Here is a 24,264-nt window from a genome sequence, read left to right as displayed (position 1 = left end):
ATAAATAAGTGGGAGAAAAGGACAGCTCTTCCTTCCCAGAGAATCCCAATTAATAAATTCAGAAGAAATTAGGGAAATAGGAAAGTTACCATTAGGCAAACAATACAATAATAATAGTTGCAGGCAAGAACCACTGATGGATGTTCAAATTAGTGGGCAAATTTTGAGGAAAAACAGGATATTTTTATAGTCTTAAAATATCTGGCCCTAATACACTTATTAATCACAAATAAAAAACAGTAACTTTATAGCAGAAACACCTGGCCAACATTACCTTCTCCAGGTGATCAAGGGCAACATCCCTAGTAGTAAAACACACTGACATCAAGCGCCCCCAATACGATGTACCAGGAAGGACCGGCATCGCTTCGGTGGCACTCTCACCAGCAATGCACAACCTCAGTCTAATCAAGAGAAAACACTGGACAAGGCCAAAGTGGGAGACATGCTACAAAGTGACTGACCAGTCCTCTTCAACACTGTCACAGTCGTGGAAGATAAGGAAAAAAACCCAGGGACTGTCACAGGATGGAGGAGCCCAAGCAGACGTGGCAACTAAACTCAATGGAGGACCCTGGAGTAGAAAAAGGGCATCAGTGGGGAAAGTGAAATCCAAATAAAGTCCGTAGTTTAGCTAGTAACATTACACCAATGTTCATTTCTTGGTTTTGACAGTTGTACTAGGGTTATGTAAGACAACATAAACCCAAAAAAAAACCCAAAAAAAGCAAAAGAGAAGCAGAGCGCATGCATGTGTACGCCACACACATACACATACATGCCCCCGGGGCACATGAGGGCAGAGACGTGGGAAGACCCGTGGGCATGCAAGAGAGCTTGGCGGGGGTGGGGGGGCAAGGGGGAGGGGAAACAGCCCTGTGCTGGGGCAGGCGGCGTGCTGAGCCTCGGATCCGATTTTCACAAAAGGATTACTAGATTACATTCTTTACCACAGGCAGCTGTCCCTGTCAAATAAATACTCATCGCCTTACATTTATATATCACCTTTCATCCCCCGCCCTTTCCCTGCATCTAGCACCAGCCTGGGAACGGCTTTGGCCCTTCTCGGGGAGGGAGAAGGGGAGGGGCCCGGCCCACATGGAGGGACCAGCCTGAACCCCTCTCAGTTTCCAAGAAAGGAGGCTGGGCCCCCAGCCAGAGAAAAAGCGGAAGCAGTTGCCAAGAGGGGAGCCCAGCGGTGCGGGTGGGTGGGGAGGCTCCAGGATAAAATGAAGGCTGGGGCGAGGGAGAGGGCGGCTGGCTCCCCACGGGGGGAGTCTGGGCCTGGGGGTCAGCCCAGGAGCAGCAGTGCAGAGTGGTTACCAGCTCTGACTCCAGTGTGACACTGTCTTCCCATCTGTAGAACACACCTACCGCACCGCGCTCCCATGAGCATCCAGCCGGGGTAAAGCACTGGGCATGATGCCTGATGCCAAATCCTGCTGGTCACCTGCTGGCCATTTAGGATAGGGCCAGAGCAGGAGAATGGGCTTTGGGGCTCAGGGGAAAACACAGGGACCCCTACTGGTCCCAAGGAGAAGCCCCAGGATTTCCCAAATGGCAGACTGTCATAAGTCCATTGCTGGCCCACGGGGTGGCGTCCCTGAGTCCAAGCATTAGGTGGCTGCCACCTGGGAGGAGGTGACTCATTCGATGTGGGGCTATTCCTGCCAAGGGGAAAGGCAAGAGCAGCCCACCCATGGAGTGGGCCTGACCAGGCAGGTAGGAGGAGCAGTGTTGAGGACAGGTGGCTTCAACTCAGAGAAAAGCCCTTGGACCAGTGACCTTGTGTTTCCCAAGCAACTAAGACACAATTGCAGAGGCCACCAGGCCTGCCTCTGGAGTGCTTACAGTCTAGCTGGAGGACAGTGCACACTGAAAAGTCAGGTCAAAACACGAGAGCTGTCGCCACCCACAGCGCAAGCGAAGGGCAAACAAGGAGACACCACATGCACCAAGGAGGGAGGGCCCACTGGGTGGTGGAGCCACCCAACGCTTCCTCAAAGAAGCAGGGCTCCTGCTGGCCCTGGAAGGATGGGTGGGCCTTGGAGGAGCAGAGGCCGGGCAGGAGGAGGGGCTGGCAGAGCCCAGGGCATCTCAGCTGCTACAGAGGCCGGCAGGACACCCACCACCACTCTGGGGACGGGCTGGAGAAGCCTCTGAGCCACACAGAGAAGGGCCCGGGCTGCGGCTCTGAGCCAAGACCCCTGCGGACTCCCACAGCAGGCAGGGCGCGGCGCCCTGGTGCTGAGACAGCCAGGGAGGCGCGGGACAGAGAAGGTTCTGGCATCAAGGAGCAAGTCTTAAGTGGACCGGTTAAGAGTTTTCTTAGACTTTCTCATGACACAGGATACTTGAGAGCTGACAGACTATAGAAGCGCCCATGAGCTTGGGCAAGACAAAACCCAAACCCCACCTCTGGCGAGGACCCAAAAGCCCCTTGGTCCCCCATCAACTGAATCTCATGGCTCCACTCAGCCTTGCACGTGTGCTCCAAATCCCCCTTTGGCCTTCACTGTGAACCGCAACGCTGATGGCCCTTCCCCACTGGGCCCCAGTTCGTCCCTGTGGCCTCCTCCAATAACCCGCAGACTCCTTTGCTCCTTACCCAAAGCACATCCAAATCCCCTTCTCGTCTGCCAAATAAAACCCCCTGTTTCTCTTCAGCCTCCCACTGTACACCTCGAAACGCCCACTGGTCCACACTGCTGAGCCCCTCTTCCCGGGTCCTCTCTCCCAGTCCTTCCTTCTGTCCTGGCCCATGGAACCTCACAGCATCTCTGAGCCCCCATTGGCCTTTCCTCAGGGCCTCCCATGCTGAACCCAAACATGCCTGCGTCCGCCACTGCAAACACACCACCAAACTCCCCTTCAACCTCCCGTGCCAGGCCACATACCTTCCTCATTCCAATTCCCCCAAGAAATCCTGACTTCACTGGGGTCTTCATCATCAGACCCCAAACTTCTCAATGTCCCACACCAAATCTAAAGATACATTTCAACTTTTCCTAGGAAACCCTCAAAGTTTCCTTGTAGGGACACTTCTCTGCAGTCTTGGAATGCCAAGGACAGTACTTCTCCACCAACCTGTGGCAGATGCCGGGCTTTTCATCTCCCGTCCCTCCTGGGTGACATGTGATCCTGCTGTGCAGGGCTGTGACACATTTCACAGCACATGTGACTCTCCTCCAGCTTTTAACACCCAAACTGGCCTGTACCCTGTTCAATGAGACATGTCTTTCAGCTTCAACTAAAAACCTCTGACAGTTTCCTTGGTTCCAACCACCAAATTCCAAGATTCCCCTGGCGCTGCCACTAGGAAACACCAAGCAACCTAGAATGTCACGGCCTTTTGCTTAAGCAAAAGGAGCAAATCTGGAGGCATCACTTTACCAGACTTTAAACTATACTGCAAGGCTATAGTAACCAAAACAACATGGTACTGCCACAAAAATAGAGACATAGACCAATGGAACAGAACAGAGAACCCAGATAGAAAACCATCCACACATTGCCACCTGATCTTTGACAAAGTAGACAGCAATAGACACTGGGGAAAAGAATCCTTACTCAATAAATGGTGCTGGGAAATTGGATAACCACATGTAGAAGATTGAAACAGGATCCATATCTCTCATCACTCACAAAAATTAGCTCAAGATGGATAACAGACTTAAATCTAAGACATGAAACTATAAAAATTCTAGAAGAAAATGTTGGAAAAACTCTTCTAGATATCAGGTTAGGCAAAGAATTTAGGAAGAAAACCCCAAAAGCAATCACAGCAACAACAAAAATTAAAAAATGGGACCTTATTAAATTAAAAAGGTTCTGCACAGCCAAGGAAACTATCAATAGAGCCATACATTCAATAAAGGGCTAATCAGAATCTACAACAAACTCAAACAAATCAGCAAGAAAAAAAATCAAACAACCCCATTAAAGAGTGGGCAAAAGACATGAACAGCAGCTTTTTAAAAGAAGATAGACTAACAGCCAATAAAAATGAAAAAATGCTCAACATCACTAATCATCAGAGAAATGCAAATCAAAACCACAATGAGATATCACCTAACCCCAGTGAGAATGGCTTTTATCAAAAAGTCCCAAAACAATAGATGCTGGCATGGAGGTGGAGAGAAAGTTACACTTATACACTGTTGGTAGGACTACAAACTAGTGCAACCGCTATGGAAAACAGTACAGAGATTCCTCAAGGAACTTAAAGAAGACCTACCATTTGATCCAGCAATCCCACTACTGGGTATTTACTCAAAGGAAAAAAAGTCATTTTATCAAAAAGACACTTGCACTCAAATGTTTATTGCAGCACAATTCACAATTGCAAAGATGTGGAAACAACCCAAGTGCCCATCAGTACATGAGTGTATTAATAAAATGTGGTATATGTACACCATGGAGTACTACTCAGCCATAAAAAATGAATTAATACCTTTTGCAACAAGCTGGATGGAATTGGAGATTACTCTCCTAAGTGAAGTATCACAAGAATGGAAAAACAAACACCACACGTACTATTAAATTGGAACTAACTGATCAGCACTCATGTGCACAGATGGAAGTAAAACTCAACAGAAATCATGCAGGTCGGGGGAGCGGAGGGGATGGGTGAAATCACACCTAATGGGTACAAGGTATACTATCTGGGTGATGGGCAGATTTATAACTTTGATTCAAGCAGTAAAAAAGCAATCCGTGTAACCAAAACATTTGTACCCTGTAATATTCTGAGATTTAAAAAAATAAAAAAAAGAATGTCATGGCCATGTGAACTGCTAGGAGCATTTCTAAATGCTTACTTTCCATGTCTGGACTCAGCTCCTGGCAGATCGGCCCGCACTGGGAGTGGCCCTAGCCTCAGCGATCCTCCCCTCCCCAGGCTGTCCTGCTGGGTGCCCTGAGACACCTGGCTCAGCCCCAACACACAGGCTTCCCTAGGCGTGTGGACGGCCGCGCAAAGCTAACTCTGCAGCGGGAGCACAGACCTGCTGGGGCTTCTGGGTGAGGCTGTGGGGGTGCAATGGCCAGAGCCCGATGGGTCGGCTGCAGGGGCTGGGGTGTCACCAGCTGCGAGGGGGAGAAAAGCCATCCGAGGGCCACAGGCAGTGGAGGGCACCCTGGAAGCTGCTCACTGGCGCCAAGCGGGGAGGAGGAAGGGCAAGCTGGAGAGAATCCCCTCACCCAGGGAATAGGCCCCCCCACGGCACAGTAGGGGCAGGCTGGCCCCTGACAGGGTGAAGGGAGGAGGGGAAGGAGGAGGTGCAAACAGAAAAGGGGGAAATCTAATTAAAACTGGTTCCTGTTCAGCCACCTGCTAAAAACCACAGCTCACCCAAGACTTGGACGGAAGGATCATGAACAATATTGCCAGAGACTTCTCCCTACAGCCTCAGACCGATGAAGGGAGGGGACAAGCTGAACCTTCCCTAGACATCCCCCGCAAAAGAAAAGGGGCCCCAAAGCTGAAACCTGAGAGATGCCAAGGGGCCGCAGGAGGCAACTGCCAGCTGGGAAACTGAGCACTTGGGCCAGATGTGGGCCTGGGGCGGGGCTAGGGCCTACGCTCGGAGTGCACGGGGGCTCCTCACTCAGGTGTCCACGTGCTGTGGCCCCGGCTCTGGGTTGGGAGCAGTGTGCAGCTTCCTGCCACCCAGAGGAGAACAGAACAGGGCCAGCGGGGCTGAGGGGCCAACAGCAGGTCTGGGGCCCACCCCACCCGCAGGCTGGTGAGTCTGGGGTCAGCAGTCAGAGGAGGGCATGGAACGGAAGTGAAGAAAGGAAAGGAGGAGAAGGGGAGAGCCCGGAGAAGAGGCCCGCAAGGGGACAGCAGAGGCAGAACTGGGCAGGGCCGGACCCCGGGACCCTTCCCACACGACGATGTGCCCCTGGACCAGCCCCTTCCTCTTAACACGTGTGACACCAGCAGGCGCCGAGGGAGACAAAGCTCACATGGCCCCTCAGCGCCGATGAGCAACCTCATATGTCCCAGGTGTGCCAGCCACCTGGGCACACCCCTCACCGTCCACGGTCCCAGGCTTCTGAGGGGGAAGCCGAGGCCTGGAGAGGGAAGGGTCACACAGCCGGGTGGGGCGACACTGACTCCCAGCTCTGGGTGCTCCCGGCGCCCACACCGCCCTCTTCACAGCCCAGGCGGCAGCCCCACGTCAGGGGGCAAGGCTGCCCCTCTCCCGAGCACCGTAGGATGCAGGGGTAGTCCAGCCCCAGAACTGCATGCAGAAATCTGTGTGACCAGAGGGGGAATTATTTCCTCTGGAAAAAAGTTAATAAAAAACCCTGTCTGCAGCCCCCAGGGGCATCTGGCTGAGCTGATGTAATAGCCGAGAGGAGAGGCCAAGAGGAAAGGACCCCCCTCCCCCCGCCCCCAGCAAGCTACTGCCAGGAGCACAACAGGGAGGCCGCAGCTGGAGCGGGGGTGGCCACGAGCCAGGCAGGATGCTGGAGCCGGGACGGAGTCCTCCGCCAGCCGGTAGAAAGCAGGCGGCTTTGAGCTGGCAACTCGGGGTAACGCTCCCTTGGGGCACATACCTGGCCTGGCATGAGTGTGGGTGCACAGAGCAGAGCATGTACCTGCTGGCAAACCTGCGGGATGTGAGGCTGGGGGAGGCGGGAAGCAGGAGGCAGGGTTCTGGGATGGGAGGGAGTCAGGACAGTGACTTGGGCTCCGGCGGCAGATGCCTGCGCCTTCCTGGGACGGCCAGGAGAGGGTGGTCCAAGAAAAGTCTGGCAGAGCCTGTGCCCAGCCTCCCATCCACTGGTGCCACCGCGCTGCTAGAGTCTGAGGACACTCACATGCCCACTCGGGGCCCCACGTCTGCAGCCCAGAGAGGGGGACGGGGGTGAGGGACCAGGTCATCAGGAAGACACCCCTTGTAGAGGAAAAAGACAGGAGCAGCCCAGGAGCCAACCTCCCTACTGCTGCCAAGTTGGGAAGGCTCTGCATCAGGAAGGGGTCTGACTGGAAAAGGGGGTCCCCACAAAAGCCCCCCTGCCTTAGTTGGTCCCAGAGTAGCAATGGTGGCTCGACAGGCCAATGGGAACTCAGGTCCCACCACAAGGACACACCTCTCCAGGCCTCATGCCTTCATGGCATGACCAGCCAGCAGGAGGTTTGGGACCAACTGGCAGCGCCACAGAGGTGTCTCCAGCCGCACCCGCCCCACCCCTGCCTCCGGCTCAGGACACACCTGGCGGGGTGCTTGGAGGCAGCCACGGTGACCACCCGCTCGCTCCTCCAGCTCCTGCTTGCTCACTGGCTGCACTGCGCAGCCCCCCACAGCACCTGCACACACGCTCTTCTCACAGAGGTGTTGGGCTGTGACCACAAAGTAACCACAGATGCTCTGACAGTCGCCCTGACCCCAGGAATCCAGGTGTCTCTCCCTCCCACCAACCCCCACCCCCCCCAGCACACACATACCTGCTTCACTACAAAAAGAGAGGAGAAAACAAAAATGGCCCCAGACTTGGCATCTAACAACCAGGCTTAGCGTCCTGGCTTTGCAATGCCGAACGTGCCCTTCATTTCTCTGGGCCTCAGATTCCTTGACTGCAAAAGGAAGATACTCTGATGCCTGCCACAAGGGCTGTCAGGAAGACCAGTGAGAACACGCAGCTGAGGAAGAAGGCAAACTGTCGAGTGCCGTGCAAAGGCTAACGAATGCCCACGATGAGGGGTGTGTGACGTAGCAGGGGATTCTGGCGCCAGCCTGCCTGGGGTCGGTCGAGTCCCTGCTCAGCCGTTCCCAGCTGTGAGCAGCAGGACGAGGCGCTGCACCTCAAAGAGCTGTCATGAAGAAGCAGTGAATGTCCTTGCTCCTACGCTCTGTCCCTCTCAGGCCAGGAGCTGCCACCCTGCCACCACCCTGCCACCACCACCATGCCTATCAGCACCTGCACAGGCTGCCCAGCTGGGGATGCCTCAGGGGCAACTGGACTTTCCTCAGGGACACTGGGGCTCCCCCAGCTTCCCTCACACCCATCCTGGATCAGTGAGCCGTGAAATTTGAGTCCCGGTGCCATCCAAGAAGTGATACACAGGGCGAGGTCCGGACTTGAACACCATCAACAGCGGAGAGAAATTGACAGGTTTCCTGCTGCCATCTAGTGGCCGAGCAAGGAAGAGCAGGCAGTAAGCCAGAAGGCCACCTGCAGCTCTCGGGGACCACAGACCCTCACCCACCCCCGCAAGCCTGGTCCAGGGCTGAGCAACCAGCTGGGCGAGGCAGAATCCAGCAGAAAATAGAGAGTGTGACACGGATAAAAAGGTACAAAAAATTGGCAAAAAACAAAAAGCCTGCTGGCTATCTTCTCAGGAATTGAGGAAGGAGGAATAGGGTTCACACATCCATGAAACACGTGACAACGGTGCCCCGACTAGCACAAGGCACTGCGAAGGCGCTGAGAGGGAACAGGCTGGCCAGATGCCAGCCCTGCCCACAGAACCTTCCAGGGTAGCTCCCCTGCCCCGTCCCCTGCACCCCCACAGGCCCCACAGCTCCCCAGCCCTTGGGTGTGCCAAGCTCCTCCCCACATTGCTCCCCTTCCTCCCCTCTACACCTGGACGATCTGCCTGGCAGACAGCACTGCCCTCTCCACGCTGCACGCCGTCACCCTCCCCTGAGCTTCCACCTGGACTGTGTCTGCCCGATGATACGTCACCTCCCTCAGCAGAGCTGGCCCCTGCTCTCTGCTCACCACCACATCCACGCTGAGCTGAGCAGCGGGCTCCACAGGCCCACGCTGGATCTCAGAGCCCTAGATGCATCCTGCCCCAAACAGGCATCTGCCATGCCACTGTCCCCAGACTTTCCTCCGTCCCTCCAGAAAGCCCGTCTGTCTACTGGCTTGCCTGCGGGCCTTGTGACCCAGGTGACTTTCCACCCCAAGCAGCAGCCCTGAGCAGAGGTGAGCAGGCCCTCACGGATACTTGGCTGGACAGACAGAATCAGGAGACCTGGGCTGCAGCCCTCACTGGCCCCTAACTGGCTGTGACATGCCTGGCAGGTTTCTTACCTCTAACCTTGAAATTTCCCCATTTTTACAATGAAAAATCACCCCTTGGGTCCCTTTTAGGTCAAAATATCTATGACACTAATTTATATTAAGGTGTCAATGACCTTTAGCAGCTAGTCGTGTCATTGTTCCCACAATACTCATCTTGAGAGAGGAGAATGTCTCAACCCATCACCTGGTCATTCACACAATAAAAACACACTGAACATCACATGCCAGGGTCGAAGAGCTATTTTAGTGCCAGCCACAGCCCACAGGTGGAAAGGCCAATGAGGAAGGCCAAGGGTCAACGGTCAAGGGTGGACTGAGCTGACACAGGAAGGAAAGCACTGGCCCAGAGCTACCACCCACAGGTCAGGATGGCAACCCTGACATCACATCTCGCAGGGGGCTGTCCCGAGTACCAACCCCTCACCACGGCCCTAGGAGTTGCCTTTGTTTATGATTGAAGCAACCGAGGCCCAGGAAGGTTCAGTAACCTACCCTCCACCCTTGCCTGGAGTTGCACAGCCAGCAAGTAACAAGCTAGGAACTGGGCCTGGGGAGAAAAGGCCACCTGCTTGTCCAGCTGGAAGCAGCATCATTTCAGGGCATGTCGGAGCCCGTTTCGTTTGCCACACTCGGCCTGATGGTGCTTTCTCCTTGGAGCCGCTTAGGTGAGATGCGGAAAGAATGAATACACAGGGATGAAAGGCGCTGGCGTTAGGGGAGCCGTGTGCAAACAGGAGCTCTCACATTTCACTGTTACCTTTATGTTGTTTTATTTTTTATAGCAACCAAATTTTCATTTAATAATTGAGTCTTATGCTGAAGTAAACTGAACACTTCCTGCAGATAGATTGAGAACCGATGAACAATCGTGAACTGGGAGGAAAGTGCCTGGTGAGGAAGGCCAGGTCTCCTGGGACGGGCCCTGGAGACGGGTGGGGTCTCTGGTAGGGAGGCAGATGGTAGAGCGCTTCTGCAGCACGAGGACAAACTCTCTGCCCCAAAATACTTCGTCCATCTGCTCATTCATGCTTGAAATTCCTTAACTGAGGGACAGTCTTTGATTCTACGGTCAGAAATAGGCCTGAGACTGTAAACCCACCCAAGAAATGTAAAACGGAACAAGGTTGCGGTCTCCGGCAAGCAAGGCTCTTGCAAGGCCTCTCGGAATGATCCTGCAGACGAGACCAGAAAGTTCGGGCTGGAGACAATGAGGCCCAGCAGAGTCAGAACTCCCCAAAGGTGAAGAGGAGGAGGAGTTCCGTGGCCGTCTGCAGGGCGACATCTGCCCTCGCCCCGACCTATGGGCAAAGAGAGAGCGTGCCTGCCAAGCCGGGGCAGGAGGCTGAGGGCTATGGGAACACGCAGGATGGAAGAACCCAAACCTGAAGGTGTTCACGGGCTGGGGGGAGCAATGGTGCCACACAGAGGAGACTGAATAACAAAAAGTCACATGGAACCAGGGAAGTCGGTTCTCCCACACCAGGCTGGGCCCGACCTAGCTGGAGGCCTGCCCTGGGAGCCGGCATTTTAAACAGGATCTAGACAAAGGGGGCCACGTGGTGAGAAGTGTGACTAGAGCGGTGGAAGACACTTGCTTAGAACTGGGTCGAGAGAAAGCAGGCACGTGAAGACCAAGGAGAGCGCTCCGTGTCCTTACGATCAGAGAAACGCAAATCATAACCACAGTGAGATGCCACCTCACACCTAAGATGGCCTCACACCTAAGATGGCCATAATTTTTTAAACACGGAAAGTAGCCAGTGTTGGCAAGGATGTGGAGAAATCGGAACCCTCGTACATGGCTGGTGGGAATACGAAATGGTTCAGCCGCTGTGGGAAACAGCTTGGCTGTTCTTCAAAATGTTAAACACAGAATTACCATACGATCCAGCAATTCCACTCCCAGGTATATACCCAAAAGAATTGAAAACAGGTGTCCAAACAAAAACTTGTGCATGAATGTTCATAGCAGCTCTATTCACAATAAAAAAGGTGGAAACAACCCAAATTTCCATCATCAGATGAGTGGATAAACAAAATGTCGTATATACATGTAATAGAATATTAGTCAGCCTTAAAAAGAACGGAGCGCTGATACATGCTGCAACACGGATGGACCCTGAAGACACGCCAGTGAAAGCAGCCAGGCACAGAAGGCCACACGAGGCACGATTCTGTTTACACGGAATGCCCAGAGCAGACAGCTCCACTGCCACGGGATCAGCAGCTGCCAGTGGTAAGGGGACAGGGTGTTACGTGAGGGGCGTGGGGTTTCGTTTGGGACGATGAAGTCGTGGAACAGTGGTGACGGTTTCACAACATGGTAAATGCACTTAATGCCACCAAATTGCACACTATAAAATGGCTATAAGGATAGATTTTATATGCATCTTATCACAATAAAAAATTGTTTTAAGAAATGGAGAGGACTTGGGGAGGGACGTGATGCCCGACGTCAAATACCTGAGGGCATATCCCATAGTGGCCAGAGGACAGGATTTGTTCAGTGAGTTCCCAGAGTGTGGAATCTTCCAGAAGTCAGACTCCAACATCACAACCCACGTGATGGTCATCATCCCTGCACACGTGCCAGGTGTCAGGCACTGTGCCAGAGCTTGGTCAGCATTAGAGCATTTTCTCATTTAGTACCCACACCAGCCCTAGCAGGTGGCTGCTACTCTTAGTCCCATCTTCAGGCGAAGAACCTGCGGCCTAGAGAAGGTAGATGACTGGCCCGCCGCCAGCTGGCCAGTGGAGGGGCCGAGAGTCAAACGTGAGCACCTAAGCAATTGGCCACCACGCCATACGCCACCGCCAGTGCAGAGGACAGGCTACAGCGTCAGAAGGTCCAGGCTCAGTTGAGCCCCACGGTCACTTGTTTGCACGTGACCTCTGGCTATTTGCTCAGCCTCAGTTTCCTCCTCTGTAAAAACTGCAAGGACACCATGAACCTCAAAGGCCTGCTGGGACAATGAAATGACAAGACAAAATGAGCAGCTCCTGGTACAGAAAGGGGCTCCAGAAACATTCGGTTCAATTTTGTTTTCCAAAAGTGGAGAAAATTAAGAGAAAAATCGAGAACATCTCACCAGGTACAGAGCACCGGTCAGAGGGGCTGAGCAGGTGAGGAAAGGCAGAGACGCCACTCAGCAAGAAGGTATCAGATGGGCACTGGCCCAGGTGACCTTGAAGGCTCTGACCTTGAAACAGGATGTGGCTCCGCCAGCTGGTGGGGAGAAGGGAGCAACTCCAGGGCGCGGGGATCCTAAAGGAATCAGGGTTAGCACCAAAAGAGAAAAGGTGTAAAGAAACGGAATGCTGGGAACAGCAAAAATAAACTTTGCCAATAAAAATAGAAGTAACTTATGTTTTCAGAGCAGCCCCAAGTGTGCCAGACACTCTGCTGAGCATTTATATAGATTATCTGAGTCCTCACATCTCCGTGGGACAGAACTATTATTATCCCATCCCACTGAGGGGGAAGCTGAAGCTGACGGAGGTTAAGAAGCTGCTCAAGGTCACACGGCGAGGAAGTGCCCCCTTTGCCACCGTGGCCAGGCCAGCCCCGAGAGGACGTGTCACCTGGGTTCAGTCCCCTGACGTTGGGGTGATGCCTTCAGGCTCCGTGTGCCCACGCCCGCCCTCTGCCGCAGGTCACACTGAGACATCTTTCCAGAGCGGAAAATCAGCCCCCGCGGCAGCAGCCTCCCCTGGCCTCGCTCCGGCCAGCAAGCTGAAGCTGGAAGCTGACGCTAAGAAGAGAATATGCGAGGATCTAGTAAGTATTTGGGAAAATTCTGTTGAATAGAGAAAAATATAGGGGCACGTCTGTCTTCACCGGCTCAGTCAGCTTTAGGGAGAGACCGCAGGCGGCTTCAAGCGCTGCCAAGCGCTCCGCCCACGGCCACGGCCACGGGCACACGGCTGGCGGTGCTCGGAACGGCCAGGGGAAGCGGAAGCAGCAGGAAGTGACCCAGCAACCACCCCAGCAGCACTATCCTGAAGGAGCCAGAGATGGTATCGCTGCCCCAAGGCCTCCCTGCGCTGCCGGTCTGTCCACCGGTCAGTGGTCCACTTGAGAAAGAGGCTGCGAGGAAGGAATGGGGTGGGGACACTGGCAGGAGGCCGAGTCACCTCCCTCCTCGGCGCCTAGCAAGGACGTCTAGAGGACGAAAGAGGCGTTGAGATCTTAATTTTTTTCTTAAGCTCACATGTAAAGGCTTATAATGCATCAGACGCTACGCTGAGCCCCGCCCGTACACAGATGTGTCCGTTAATTTCCCCACAGCCCTACAGGGTAGTTACCGCAACATCACCACCTCACAGATGGACAGACGGAGCGTGGAAGAGTTCAATGACTCGGACAATGACAAGTTAGCGTGTGGTGGAATTGGGATGCAAACCCACGTGGTCTGACCTCAGAACCCACAGTCTCAACCAAGAGCCTTTGCCACTTCCTGAAACAGACTCTCAGGAACTAGTAAAAGGAATTACTAGACACAGTTTCTAGCTCGGAGCACTTATAGCCAGACAAAGGAAACAGATACATGGACCCCACGCACAGAAGAACTCCCTGTGAAAATACATGTGACATCACTCAAGGTGTGCACCCACCGTTGCACCTATATGACGTCCTGTGAGTGTGTGCACAGGTGACAAGCACTAAAGAACCACTGGCACCACTGGGAAGGAGAGGGGTGGGAATTTAATATTAAAATATGATGATGCACAACAGTAAAAAAGTGGAAACAACCCACTGCCCATCAACAGATGAATGGACAAACAAAATGCGGTATAGACGCACAATGGAATACTATTCAGCCATAAAAAGGCAGGAAATTCTGACACATGCTACGACACAGATGAAGACATTATGCTAAGTGAAATAAGCCAGACATAAAAAGACAAATATTCCACTCATTGAGGTATCTGGAATAATCAAATTCTTTAGGACAGAAAGTTAAATGACGGTTACCAGGCCTGGATAGGGGAGAATGGGGAGTTATTGTTAAATAAATACAGAGTTTCTGTTTGGGATGATGAAAAAGTTCTGGAAATGAATGCGGTGATGGTTGCACAATAATGTGAATGTACTTAATAACACTTTACAATGGTTAAAATGGTAAAGTTTATGCTATGTATATGGTACCACAATAAAAATTTCTTTAAGGAAAAAAATGATGGTGGTGATGGCCATGACCTGCTTTAACCAGGTGAGGCTAAGGCACCTGGTTTAACCAGGTGAGGAAGCTGCGAGGAACAGAGACAGTGGTGACCCAGGCAGCCCAGCACCAGTGCCAAGGATCTAGTGATCACAGAGTCTGGAAGGTATTTCTTGGGGAGAATGTGGGTATTCAGCCTTTTGTGTCTAAGCTCCCTGGAAAACAATCTGAAATCGGGCCTTCTATGTTTTGAAAGTTCATTTCCCACTGGGTTTGAATAGCCAAGAAAGTAGGTGGGATCAGCCCTTCGGTGCCTGCAGGTCCAAAAGGAGGGGGCTGAAGGTGGAACAGGGCAAGAAAGCGACAGGGCCCTGGATCCACGAGACAGTGGACCACTGGCCACAGTCTGCTCAGTCTGCCACCCCACTCAAGCTGAGAACAGAGACGAGAATAGGGGACCTCTCCTCCAAAGGACAATATTTTAATATCAGCAGTACAGTCATGTACCATATGACAATGGCAGACCAAACAAACAATGATGGTCCCATGAGATTATAATGGAGCTGAAAACTTCCTATCGCTTAGTGACATCTTAGTGGTTTAAACCCATTGTAACGTCGCAACAAAATGCATTACTCATAGGTTTGTGGTGACACTGGCGTAAACAAACCTACTGTACTGCCAGTCGTATGAAAGCCTGGCACAAGCCAGGTGCACCACCACACCTGTAGTCCCAGATAATCAGGAGACTGAGGCAGGAGGATTGCTTGAGCCCAGGAGTTTGAGTCCAACCTGGGCAACTTAGCAAGACCCTATGTCTAAAAAATAAAAAGCCTATTATAAGTTATTGTTCCTTTAAAAAAAAAAGTCTAGTAAAACTATGAACCGTATATAATATCTGATAGTGATAATAGACAACTATGGTACTGGTTTATGTATTTACTATTCCATAGGAGATGACAGCTCCATGTGTGTTCCTGCCCCTGACGACCTTCCCGTGGGACAAGATGTGGAGGTGAAGACAGTGATGCTGATGATCCTGACCCTGTGCAGGCCCAGGCTACTGCGTGTGTTTGTGTCTTAGTTTCTAACAGAGAAGTTTAAAAAGTAAAACAAATTAAAAATTTGAAAAATATAAAAAAGCTTACAGGATAAGGACATAAAGAAAGAAAATATTTTTGTATAGCTGTGCCATGTGTTTGTGTTTAAAGTAAGTGTAATTACAAGGGTCAAACGTTCAAAAATTTTAAAGTTTATAAATTTTAAAAGTTACAGTAAGCTATAATTTATTATTGAAGAAAAATATTTTTTATAAATTTAGTGCAGCCTGTAATTGCACAGTGTTTACAGAGTCTACAGCAGTACACAGTGATGTCCTGACTAGGCCTTCATATTCCCTCACACTCACTCACTGTCCCAACTCTCAGCAACCTCCAATCATGCAAGATCCATTCATGGTAAGTGCCCTATACGGGGGTACCACTTTTTGTCTTTTATATGGTAGTTTTGCTGAACCTTTTCTACACTTAGATATGTTTAGATACAAATACTTAACATTGTGTTATAATTGCCTACAGAATTCAGTACAGTCACATGCTGTACAGGCTTGCAGCCCAGGAGCAATAGGCTGTACCACATAGCCTAGGTGCGTAGTAGGTAATACCATCTAGGTTTGTGTAAGTGCTCTCCATGATGTTCACACAATGACAAAATTGTCCAAAGATGCATTTCTCAGAAAGAATCTCCATTGCTAAGCAACACAGGACTGCATATTTATTGATCCCTTATTAAATATTTTATAAGTATTATCTCATTTAATCCTTACAACATCCCTATGATGTATTAACATTATACTTATTTTACAGAGGAGGAAAGTAAGGTTCCAAGAGGTCAAGAGAAGTGTTCATAATCACCATACTACAGGATCGGAGTCTCTCTGATCCAAAAACTTTTTTTTTTTCTCCAAAGACAGCATCTCACTCTGTCACCCAGCCTAGAGTGCAGTGGTACAATCATAACTCACTTTGGCCTTGAACTCCTAGGCTCAAGCAATCCTCCTGCCTCACCCTCCCGAGTAGCTGGGACTACAGGCGTGCACCACCAAGCCTGGCTAATTTTTCCATTAATATTTTTTGTAGAGATGGAGTCTCACTCTTGTTCAGGCTGGTCTCAAACTCCTGGCCTCAAGCAATCCTCCTGCCTCAGCCTCCCAAAGTACTGGGATTACAGGTATGAGCCACTGCAATTGGCCCAAAACCTATTTTCTTAACCACTACAGGATATCATTTTCTTGGGATACTTTAATACAACAAACTCAGTAGAAGTCTCTATTGTTGGGAGTGAATATTGCCACAAAGGCCAGGATTTATCGAAACAACCGATACTAAGCCCTTAAATGCCAGGTGATACGCTAAGTCCTGATCGACAATCTACTAAACACAAACAAAAGACTGTTCTTGAGTTACGATTACAAGTGTTCTGTGGGCTCACTTGAGGGTTAGTTGCAAACTTATTCCAAGCCACAAAACTTTGTGAACAAATAGCAAGCTTCCCTCTCTCCACTTCCTCTGTGGCGAAGTCAGGCCACCCTGTTGTTATCCAACAGGCCGTGGCAAGGAGGTACCACTTTAAATCAAGCTTTCAGAGGCCATTTAAGGCAGGAGGAGAAAATTCTCCTATCTGACAAAAACCATCTGAACGATAGAGAAAAAAAAAAAACAATCGGGATTACGTGAGTGGAAAAGAACTTAAATTAGGGTTTTCTTTTAGAGTGAGAAATACAAAATGTCTCTCTTGTCATAGTATTCAGGAAATACAGCCAGGAAAAAAATAATACATTTTTAAAAACACTCTTCAGTTGTAAATTTACATCCAATTAAGGGAAAAAACTGGAGCGGGAAGAATGTGGTGGAGAAGGAAAGAGAGAACTCAAAGGCAGGGAAGCCTCCTGAACACTCCGTGGCCGCCCAGGAGCCATAGCTTCAAAGGGAACCCCAAGGCCGGGCGCGCTGGCCACGCACACACGCCCCGGGTCCTCTGCGACACCCAAAGCATGTCTAATTCTGTTGTTGTTACCGTTGACTAAGGAAATTTTAGAAAGTACGTAACAGAAAAAAGAAAAGAAACATCACTAATAAGCACTAACTACCATTGGCATTTTTACAGTATTTCCTCTAGTCCTTTTTCTTCAATTATTTTTTTTATTTTTTTTTTTTTGAGACAGAGTCTCACTCTGTTGCCCAGGCTAGAATGAGTGCCGTGGCGTTAGCCTAGCTCACAGCAACCTCAAACTCCTGAGCTCAAGGGATCCTCCTGTCTCAGCCTCCCGAGTAGCTGGGACTACAGGCATGCACCACCATGCCCGGCTAATTTTTTCTATATATATTTTTAGCTGTCCATATAATTTCTTTCTATTTTTAGTAGAGATGGGGTCTCGCTCTTGCTCAGGCTGGTCTCGAACTCCTGAGCTCAAAGGATCCGCCCACCTCGGCCTCCCAGAGTGCTAGGATTACAGGCGTGAGCCACCACGCCCGGCCTTCAATTATTTTTTAAATTAGGATTTATATTACAGTTTTATATCTTACAGTATTTGCTTGACATTTTTTCATAAGCATTAACTTGAGTCATTGTATACAATTTTTGAAGACAATATTTTTTAAGTTGGCCATCGTATGATCATATCAAAAATTTTTTAATGTTTTTATTTTATTTTACTTATTTATTTTTTTAAAGCCTACATACAGCACCTGGTATTCCTGGGCAGTCTCCCATCTAAGTACTAACCAGGCCCACCCTGCTTAGCTTCTGAGGTCAGATGAGATTGGGAGCATTCGGGGTGGTATGGCTGTAGACCAAATGTTTCAAAATATATGTAGCTAATTCTCTATTGCTGGACATTTAATATGCTTCCAATTTTTAGCTTTTATAAATTATGCTTCAATAAGATAAATAGATATGATTACTTCCTTAATATAAATTCCAAGGAACAGAATTATGAATGAATATTTCTAAGATTCTTGATATAAATTGCCAAATAACTGCACTAAAAATAATTTTATCTGGGTATGATGGCATGTGCCTGTAGTCCCAGCTACTAGGGAGGCTAAGGTAGGAGGATTGCTTGAGCCCAAGAGTTCAAGGCTACAGTAAGCTGTGATCATGTCTCTGTGCTCCAGCCTGGGTGACAGAGATCTGATCTCTAAAAAATAAAAAATAGGCCAGGCGTGGTGGCTCACGCCTGTAATCCTAGCACTCTGGGAGGCCGAGGTGGGTAGATCGCTTGAGGTCAGGAGTTCGAGACCAGCCTGAGCAAGAGCGAGACCCCATCTCTACTAAAAATAGAAAGAAATTATCTGTCCAACTAAAAATATATAGAGAAAAAATTAGCCAGGCATGGTGGCACATGCCTGTAGTCCCAGCTACTTGGGAGGCTGAGGCAGGAGGATTGCTTAAGCCCAGGAGTTTGAGGTTGCTGTGAGCGAGGCTGACACCACGGCACTCACTCTAGCCCGGACAACAAAGTGAGACTCTGTCTCAAAAAAATAATAATAATAATAAAATAAATAAATAAATAAATAATAAAAACAACAGTTCTAAGCAACATTGCATGTTTGCAATTCTAGACATAAATGGCACTGTATCTCAGTATTTTCCACATGGACCTGTTTAAACCACACTGACAGCTGAATCCACCCTGTGGGGAGGAAATTTCCCAATTCTGTTTTTAAGTGTCTCCTGCTAGCTGCTCATACACCAGCTGAAGACGTGCTTCCAATTACTCTGGCGGCTCCACTGCCAGGACCAACCACACTGCGTCGGCCAGCTTCAGCGGGGCAAACTGGCGACGCACCTGCTTCCCCACCTTGCTGCACACTCCAGGACCAAGCCCGCTCTCCTCTGCCTCCTCTCTGCACAGCTTCTTTCAAAGCCCTCATCTTCCATCAACAGTTCTCTAACTGTCCGAAAAACTTTGAGCTCTTGCAAATGCCCACATCCCTTCCTAGAAAATCACGTCAGAGGATTGAAGGATCTGAGACCTGGGCAAGCTCTCGAGTCTCATCTACCCCAGATCCATCTGCAAAATGGGGGTGCTAATGCCTCCCCCAGAGGGTTAGTGGAAGGGCCAAGTTAGATAACACATGTAAGTGCTTAGTAACCATGACAGAAACCTAGAAAACACTCAATAAATAGCTTTTTTTTAAAAAAAAAAAATCATAACACACAATAACCAACCCACCGAAAAATTGTGTAATCCTCTATACGCCAGAGGAGATTAAAGCATGATGCAGCTGTCCCTCTCTTCTGAAGCTACCCAGGCCCTGAATGCCTGGGGTGAGACTCGGAACCGCAGGGACTGTGCCAAACCCACCGAGCCTCAGGCCAAGGGCAAAGGGCGGTCTGGCAAAGCTGGGCAGGCAGCTGGTCAGCGGAGCCATGGAACCTCTAGATTAGCTACGCAGAGAGAAGGGGTGAGGACAAGCTCCAGAGAAACCAAAAAGAATCAGCCTGAAATCAATCCAACCAGGACAGGGCTTTGAGGCACACAGAGCAAGCAGGGGAGTGGTTCAAGGTGCCACTGGCTCCTCCCAGCTGGGAGCCTGGAAGCAGGTGACAGGCCCAGGCACAGCTCCCTAGCTGACCCTGGACAAATCTACTATTGTTCGTGGACGATGCTGGAGTTGAGTCACCGTGGCATTGTCCAACCACCCTATCAGGAGGAAGCAGCTGGACAGACCAACACCAAACGCAGGAAACCTCAACCTCCACCAGGGCTCCCCTTGGGGGCCCCTCCCTGTTTGGGAGGTCCAACATCCTGCCTGCCTGTCCCCCAGGGACCCCTGACCAACCCCAGTGCATCCACAGTCTGAACAGACACCCCTATTTCCTGCCTCCATGTGCCTCGGGCAAAACGCAAGCTCTTTGTGTGGCACTTTGGCAACTCTCCTAGGAGCTGGGAGGCGGGGTCACCCGGATTCAACCTGCCAGTAAAAGGAAACCAAGGTGTCAGAAAACAGCCAGTAAACAAAAGACAATTACATTAAATTAATTCAGAAAGGACATACTGTATAGCAAGGACATAGCTTTTCTCTGGGCTAAAACGTGAGCAAGCGGGTGCCGCAGGACCGTAACGGCGCACTCCGCACTCCGACAGAGTTGGAGACTCAAAGCCCGCGGGGAAGAGGGATCCTTGCCAACTTCCTAATCTACAGACTTGAACTGGATCTCCGAGGCTCAGAGAGTGGACCCAGAAATTCCTGCTGGGATTTGGAAATAACTCAGGAAAGCAGCAGGGTGTTTCATGGCTCAAAGCCAGACGGACCCAAGCTACCCAAGTAGCTGCGTGACCGACAGAGTGTCAGACCCATCACAGCCTTCAGTCAAGGTCTGCAAGCTCAAGTGCCTGCAGGAGCCAGGTGGGAAACGTGGACTCGTGAAGCCAGCTGGTGTCAGGGCCCATCCCCACCGTGTCGAGACCGAGGGGCCAGCAAGCACCGGCCCGGCAGGAGGGGTGCCAGAGACTCAGATCCAGCCAACTGCCACACTGGGCAGCGCACGCTCCATGTAACTAGCCCCTCCAACTTTAAAAAGCCAAAAATCCCTATTTTTGTGAAATCTCTTCAGTGTTTAAATGTTGGCTTTAATAAACAATAGCATCAGCTGAGCCCAAACAAAATACCTCTGAGGCCTGGCGGGACCTAGGGGCCGCTGGACTGCGACGTCCGCTCCAAACCTGAGGCTCCTCATCTGCAAAACGAGGCAAATAGAAGAGCCTGGTGTTGGGAGAATGAGATGGGATTAGGCCTGCAAGCACGTCACACACCTGACACTAGAAAACACTTGATGAATGGTGACTATTGACTAGGCAGAGTTGTAAGGGACTTCAGGAAGAGCCACCCCAACTTTCTCACTCTGCAAAAGAGGAGACTTCAGAGAGGTCCTGTGACTGGGCCACGGTCTGCAAAGCAGCCAGCGCAAGAGTGGACGGAGAGTCCATGGGCCTACGCAGCCTCTCCAGGCTGCAGACGCAGTTTGTCACTATCGCTCTACATCAGTCCCTCGTGAGGGCGGGTCCCCCCCACCGTCACGGGCAGCCCCCCAAGGGAAGGGTTGTGTGCACATCTTTGCTTCCCCTGAAGAGCTCAGCCCCACAACAGGCAGGTGACGGGGGCTCAGCCAACAGGAAGTGATCGGTCAGTGGCGATTCTCCCTCCCCTCTCCCCATCCCTGCGTTGGGGTTCATACCGTATGTTCCGCGGGCTGGGCCTGCACGGAGCCCGGTCCCCTCCCTACCCAGCGTGGGTGGGAAGGAAGACTGGGCGTGAAAGTAACAGGGAGACATCAACAGGGAAAGATGAGGAGGGACAGGGAAGGCCTGAGCAAGAGAGGGCAGGGCAGAGGGACACGAAGAGCACCTGGGGCCAGAGCGTCAACGGTGCAGCCGGAGGAGAGCAGGACTGGGTGGCAGGGGCAGGAGAGGCAGGCTGAGGACGGCCGTGGCTGCCAGCAGGACAAGGGTTCCCGGGCCAAGGGGACTCTGGGTTTCTGCCACACTAGGGTACCGATTAGCCAGCGTGTGGGGTGGGTCCCGCGGGTGTAACCAGCCAGCTTCCAAAGGACTGTGTTCCCTGAGGTGAACGAGCACCTTAAGGCTGTGTCCTGTCTGCAGGTCCAGGAAACCCTGTTTGAGCTTGTTCTTACCGGAAAACCTTGCACCCTTGAGGAATCAGGGAGTTATGGCCTTGGGATTCCTCCTGCTCATTCCAAAGCATATATTTAAGCTTTCCAATTAACACCAGCTGAAAAGTAAACCTCTGCTTTAAAGAGGCAACAGGGGAAAGAAAGAGAGAATGCACTTGGGCGATGTATTTCCTAACGAGGCATCTTAAGTCCTAGAACAGTCGGCTGAAAGGACCTCGGGGATCATTTGGTACAAACCCCTCATGTTACCTTGAGGCCCAGAAAGGGGAATGCGATGCCCAAGGACTCCGGGGCCACTGGCTGGCAGGCCCGGGGCCCTTTCAGTGGCAGGCCCCGCACTTCCCCCATTCCTCAGTCACCAGGATCCACCTGTCCTCCTGGGAACACCTCTGGAGCCACAGCCAGCACAGCCTGCCACACCACCTCCCTCCCCGGGGCGCCTGGGAACCCACCTCCTAGCAAAAGCCCAAGGTCACCTGAACCTTTTAGCACAGGTTTCTCTCACCTGCTAATGGCTCACCCTCCTCCCTAAATCTCGGGAGCTTTAAGCTGAGAGAAGGGAGGAGAGGAAGGCCTGGGAGCAGAGAGGGCAGTGGGTGCTCACACAGAGAGGTCACGCTGCCCCACAGGCAGGAACAGCAGCAGGGCTGAGAGGGGGGAGAGGAGACAGACTTCCTGCAGGAAAAAGAACACACAAACATCACGTGGGTGAGAGTGCATTTCACAACAGCTCCCAAAGGGCCCCGAGGATTGACCTGGGAGTTGCAACAGCCTCGTGGAGCTGAGAACCAGGATTTCCCCCACCTGGAGAGAGCATAGACTTTGGAATCCCCCAGATCCGAGTTTAAATCCCTTCCCTGGCATATCCAACAGCACGACCTTGGAGGAGCCAATGACGCCCTCTGAGCCTGTTTTCCTCATCTGTAAAATAGGTGACTAGCACAGGACTGAGGCATAAAAGGTAGGGCAGTAACTGCAGGTCTTTCGTCCTGGTGTTTAAGCCACCCTTGGCCACTTTATAAGCATCCTGAGGGGCTTGGAGAATATTCATTTGTGGACTGACTTTCTAAACAACATCCCGCCCACCTTCACTGTGGTGGGTACGGCCCAAGGGGCCAGGTCTGCTCAAGCACCCAAAGTGGGGTGCTAAGCTCCATCCTCATCCTACTGGGAACCCTGCCCCAGGACTCCTGTGGACAGGACGAACTCGGCTGTCCATCCACAGCTCAGCTCCTCGCTGTCCACCAAACCTCTGCCTGTCTTTGCAACCTGCTGGCTGGGCTTAACATATGTCACCTGACCCTGGTCACATCTCTGGAGGGGGCCAGGGGGAAAGAACGAACTCTGGAGGAATAATTGTTTTCTGTAAGTTATAGATGAGGAAACTGAGGCAAGGAAAATAGATTGCTGCTACCCAGCAGTCAGCACAAGGCCGGTTCTCACACGGTGGAGACTGCTGGGCAGAGGGGGAGGGGAGGGAGCGCCAACGAAGCCCAGGGCTGCAAACACTGCGGAGCTGAGCCCAGGAGGACGGTTTCTCACGTTTGTCGATAAGCATAGAACAGGTGCCCTTGTCCCATTAAAAAAAAACAGGGATCGGGGAATGCGGTAGGAGGGCGCAATCATCAGCCTGCAGTCCCTATGCCAGGCGGGGCCCTGGGTGCTCCCCATGTTGGCTCACTCAGTATTCGGGTAATCTTGTGAAACAGGTCCTTTTTATCCCCACTTCACAGACGAGAAAAGGGTCCTAAATTGCTTGTCATGGTCACATAATGGGGGAGTGGCAGAGCCAGGACAGGACCCCGGAGAGTGGTGCTAACCACCTCCCTGCACTGCCTCTGGGTGCACCCCCTCCTCCGGGTCCACTCCCTTCACCTCCAAGCTGGGAGGTGACAGCCTGGTAGGCAAACTTTTAGGCCCGCAGTCCCAGGACCTGTGGCAACTGCTGCCCCCAAGGTACTTCCTCCGGGTCCTTGTTCTGTCTCCTGCCTCCAGTCGTGGATGGACCGAGTAGGAGGCAGAGGCCAGGATTCTGCTGGGATGTTCTGTTCCCACTGACTCAGATCCCAGAACAGATGGACAGGGGAATTTCTGAGACAGTAACGAACCACAGAAGAATAAAGTTATGTAAATCAGCCTGGAACAAGGTTAGAGAGAAATTAGGCATGGCCTTTCAAAAAAATCAGCCTGAGGAAGTGGGAAATGCCCAGAATGTGTGCTCCTCCACCACTGCCTGCCCCGGGGCAGAGCTGGGCCTGCTGTGGGTTTCCAGGCTGCTCCTGGTTACAAAAGGACAAGGTTCCTACCCCACGGCAGCAGCAGAGGGATTGTTAAATGCACTTGGATTTCTCCCACCAGC

The 24,264-nt window shown here is 51.4% G+C and overlaps 1 protein-coding gene and 1 pseudogene across 6 annotated transcripts in view; both read right to left on the bottom strand.

Moving 5' to 3' along the window:
• The window catches only part of TSPAN9 (tetraspanin 9), a 189,545-nt gene that overhangs the window by 130,677 nt on the left and 34,604 nt on the right, over positions 1-24,264 (bottom strand). Inside the window, exon 1 of one of the 6 annotated variants that reach the window (XM_069490040.1) lies at positions 22,661-22,678. The exons of 4 other annotated variants lie outside the window; for them this stretch is intronic. The gene's annotated coding sequence lies outside the window, so the exon portion shown is untranslated. Of the gene's footprint in view, positions 1-22,410; positions 22,527-22,660; positions 22,679-24,264 lie in introns of those variants that run through there. One more of the 6 variants, XM_069490038.1, reaches the window with a different exon arrangement.
• LOC138397815 (5S ribosomal RNA) lies at positions 17,942-18,059 on the bottom strand (annotated as a pseudogene).

Source organism: Eulemur rufifrons, chromosome 16 (genome assembly GCF_041146395.1).
Source record: "Eulemur rufifrons isolate Redbay chromosome 16, OSU_ERuf_1, whole genome shotgun sequence".
NCBI lineage: Eukaryota > Metazoa > Chordata > Mammalia > Primates > Lemuridae > Eulemur > Eulemur rufifrons.
The sequence above is the reverse complement of the archived record's forward strand: the minus strand, read 5'-3'. Positions and strand labels throughout refer to the sequence as shown.